General features: G+C 36.2%; 1 non-coding gene across 1 annotated transcript; it reads left to right on the top strand.

The window, feature by feature from the left end:
• Window positions 1–1,177: 1,177 nt before the first annotated feature.
• LOC141709257 (small nucleolar RNA R71) lies at window positions 1,178–1,284 on the top strand. The gene has a single exon (XR_012569843.1). It is a non-coding gene; the product is annotated as a small nucleolar RNA R71 (small nucleolar RNA).
• Window positions 1,285–4,796: the final 3,512 nt, after the last annotated feature.

Genomic DNA, 4,796 nt, shown 5'->3' with positions numbered 1-4,796 from the left:
AAGCTTCCAGGATTTTTAAGCTTCAGAGGCAACTTCTGTTGTAGCACGACACTGCATTCTACCATGAGAGCAACGGTCTCTAAGTCATCAAGCTTCACTTTCCGAGAGAGAATACCTTTCATGAACTTCGCATAACTAGGCATTTTATCAAGAGCTTCAGCGAAAGGTATGTTTATGTGAAGTTTCTTGAAAACTTCTAGGAACTTAGCAAATTGCTTATCCAGCTTTTGCTTTTGCAGCCTCTTAGGAAAAGGAGGTGGAGGATAGACCTATTTTTCCCTATATTACCCTCAGGAGGAGTGTTGACAATAGCTGTCTTCCTTGGTTCCACGTCTGCTTCTTTCTACACATCTTCTTCAGCCACAACTTCAGATTCTGGAACTTGAGATTTTTCGGGATTCGCAACCTTGCTAGACCTCAATGTAATTGCCTCCACCTGCTCCTTTGATTCCCTCTTGCCTGGCACTTCAGTGTCACTAAGGAGTGTACCAGGTTGTCGATTCAGCAAGGCATTGATAATCTGGCCAATTTGATTCTCCAAGGTTTTGATAGAAACCACTTGGCTCTTGTACATGAGCCTCAACTCCTTCAATTTAGATTTTTCATTAGATTGTGGTAATTGCTGAAGTTGGAGTTGTTGTCTTGGTGCATATTGCAGTTATTGAAAACCAGGAGGGTTATATTGCTTTGCTGCATATGGTTGATAAGGTTATTGCACCGCATTCTGATTGTTGCTCCAGCTGAAGTTAGGATGATTGTGGTTGTTGGGATGATAAGTGGTTGGAGCTTGTTGCTCCGACCTCTGAAAATTGCTCACAAACTGAGATGATTAACTAGAAATAGTACACTGCTCAGTCTCATGTGCTCTTGCACAAAGCTCACAAACACTAGTGATCTGATTAACTCCATAATTAGCCAAAGAATCCACTTTCATCGTCAAAGCTTAAAGTTGAGCAGCTATAGCAGTAGTTGTATCCACTTCTAGAACTCCTGCTACCTTTCCTTGCCGCATTCTCTGTGTTGGATTCTGGTATTCATTAGCTGCCATTAGCTCAATCAACTCATAAGCTTCATCATAGCTTTTGGCCCTAAGGCTCCACCTAATGCTACATCGAGCATAGGTCTAGACTGTGCGCCCACACCATTGTAGAAATAATTTATGATCATCCAATCAGGCATGCCATGGTGAGGGCACTTCCTAAGCATCTCTTTGTAGGGATCCCAAGCCTCATATAAAGATTCTCCAAATTTCTACATAAACTGAGTAAGAGCATTCCTGATTGCAGTTGTCTTCGCCATAGGGAAGAATTTAGTGAGAAAATTTTGAGCAAGATCCTCCCATTTGGTGATATATACTGCTGGTAGAGAATGTAACCAGCACTTAGCCTTATCCCTCAGAGAGAATGGGAAAAGCCTCAGCCTAATAGCATCTTTAGACACCCCATTGAACTTGAAAGTGTCGCAGATCTCGATGAAATCCCTGATGTGCATATTAAAATCTTCTATAGGCGAACCCCCAAACTGAACTGAATTCTGTATCATCTGAATCGTGCTCGACTTGATCCCAAAAGTGTTAGCCGAGATGGCTGGTCTGATAATGCTGGACCGAATATCATTGATCTTAGGCTGAGAATAGTCCATCAAAGCCTTCAGATTTGCTGTTTGATCTCCCATCTCAACTAGTGCTTCTTCCTCAACTTTCTCTACTTCTTCAAAAACTTCCTGAGCTACTACAACTTCTTCCTCGGCTTGATCCAGTGTTCTCTTACGAGACCGAGAACGTGTATGCATACACGCTCGCTAGAGTACCTGAAACACAATAAGAAACATGTAAGTAATAATGTCCGAGTCAATGAACTTTATCGACCACTGATGACAAACATATAAACAAAAATTAACACCGAGTACCCGGCAGCGGCGCCAAAAACTTGTTAGAATAAAAACACGCGCTAATAATACACGCAAGTATACGTGTTCACAAGTAATATAGAATTCTTTCTAGTTCATTCCCACATAGACTCTTTTGGTTAAATTCAATTAATGTACTTATGCAATAATGGTATGGTTATCATTCAATGCTAAGACGAATAACAAATTGAGATTGTTTATAACTAAGATATTAACTAACATGCAATTAACTACGAGAATAAAGGTTGATTTACTATATGAGACAAACATGGGATTCTAACTTCATTAAATATTTCATTCAAAGTCATTGTTCTTAACCTTAGCATGCAATGATAAAACGAAACTGATAAACGCCAACTTTCGTTGCACGAATACCATACTACCAGACATCCACAAAAGAGATAGAAGATGAATGGACACCAAGTATGTTGAGACTTTATATGTCTATAGAATTTGACAACACAAAGGTTTAATGCGCAAGTTATCTATCATGATTACATAGGGCAAGTAAGATGGTTAAAATTACCTACGAATTATGCATAACAAATACATGAACCTATGCTAGCATGGCAAGTTCTAAACCTCTAAATTCACTATCGCTTCATTAGAGATTAACACGCTATCTTATATATTTGCGATGCACATAAGACGAATAAGCACAACCAATACTAGGATATCATAAAATCACCACACACTAAGATATCAAAACAAAATTAACTATTAAAATCCATAAATAAATCCGTTAGAACCCCATGATAACGATTAGTTCATAACCGAACACATAATAAAAGCATGGTATAATAAACTAGGTCTTTATAAAACAAATAATAAACAAAGTACGTAATCCAGAGTATGGTATAATAAACTAGGTCTTTATAAAACAAATAATAAACAAAGTACGTAATCCAGAGTATTAGGTTCAACAAACAAGAAACGAGCATCAAAGATTATAACTTAAAAAAAAAGAATTACAAGAATAAACTAGATCTTCTTCGCCTTCCTTGAATTGTGTTATTGGTCTTCTTGTCGTTTTCTCCTTAAGCTCTGTTGTCAAAAATGTCTTCAAGTTATATTTATATAGCAACCCCAATCAACATAAGAGTCAAGAAATCAATATTCTATTCAAAACAGGATTCTTCAATTTTCAACCCGGCGCGGCCGCGCGCTGTCCCAGCGCGGGCGCGCTGACTTTCTGCTTTTCTGGCGCGGGCGTGCGCTATCACAGCGCGGGCGCGCTGATATTCTGGAAAAAATGGTTTTCTCTTCTTCTTTTTTTGTTGTTTCTTGAAGGCATTCCACGAGCATTTATTCACGACACCTTCCTAACACCATTTTAGCACCAAAGCAATGCTAAATCTCCTCGATCCCTTATCTATGCCTGAAATGCAAAACACTACAAAATCACATCAAAAACATAAAATACTTGAGTACAAAACACCAATTCAAGCCTTTATAGGACGTTCTAAGTGGACATAAATGCCACTTAACAAAAAGAGAAAAAGAAAAAGAAAACAAAAACAAAAACAAAAAAAGGAAAAAACAAGAAAAGGAAAAATAAAGAAAAATAAAAACAAAAAAACTAACAAATGTTATTATTTGTTAGTCGCATATTAACTACTAATATATGTACTAGTAGTAGTCGCCAGTTAATAAAAACAAAGCTAGTCGCAAGTTGCCATTTCTGTTGGTTAAATTACTAGTCACAAGTTAGACTACTCCCCTCCTAGTCGCCAGTTGATGTGCCAACAATCCTTAGTCGCAGGTTAGCAGGTCCAAGCTCCTCAACTACAAGTTTATTGATACAATCAATTAAATTATGTGGTTCAATTTCAGCCACACATTTTAATTGAATATAAAGTCTATACAAGCAGCTTAAGGAATTAGAGATTGAAGATTGTTTTGTTCATCTTCTCTCCCAAAAGAGCTGGTGAAAATATAAGCAAAGAAAAATAGAGAAGATACACACTCAAATCTATATCCGTTAATCTTCTCACCGGAGTAACGTTATAATGCCCGATTTAAGTCTTGTATATTCATAGGGGTATTTTAATCATTACCCGGTAATTAAATCCTTAGACAAATAAAAGCTAGAATATTGTATTGGATTTAATTCGTTAATCTTTGTAGTGGCTAGGAACTTTGTTGTTCTTAGATTGTAGCCGGTTAATTTATTTACCGGAGTGTAGAAACACCCCTCGCGGATTTATATATGAATATATATTTCCCCGAATCACTACTAGAAAAACGTCAATAGACATCGGCTAAAAACCGATGTCTATGTATGCAAAAATCCGATGTCTTCGTGGGTGATGTTAAAGACCCCCACATTTAACATCGGTTTTAAACTGATGTTAAATAGAGCATATAACATCAGTTCCATATTTAAAACCGATTTTTGTATCTTGATATTAAATTTCTCATGCATATCTAATCTTCATATATCATCATAATATGATATTTTTATCAATTTAAATATATGTGAGCTAAGCAAAATCTTTCAATTTAACCAATAAACTGATGTTACTAGTACTAGTAACAACAGTTTTCATCAAAAACCGATGTTAACGATACCTTTGACATCGGTTCTTCATTGGTAACCGATGTCTATTTGTAGCAAACTGATGTCTATGATGCTTAATAACATCAGTTTTTTGTTTTAAGATTTTTTTTGCTGTAGTATTTGACATCCGTTTTTACTGATGTTAATGGTCAACTAGAACTGATGTTATTATGTTAAATTAACATCATTTTTCAGTAAAATAAATCATGTTGCACATTTTAAAAATATAGATGCTAAAAAAATTGTCAAAAGAAGAAACTATTAAAATCAAACTCCAATTATCATTACCAAATCAAACCAATCAAGTCTTAAAACAATGAAAAAACCA

The sequence above is a fragment of the Apium graveolens genome, chromosome 2, assembly GCF_009905375.1.
Source record: "Apium graveolens cultivar Ventura chromosome 2, ASM990537v1, whole genome shotgun sequence".
Classification (NCBI taxonomy): Eukaryota; Viridiplantae; Streptophyta; class Magnoliopsida; order Apiales; family Apiaceae; genus Apium; species Apium graveolens.
This window is presented reverse-complemented; position numbering and strand designations above follow the sequence as displayed.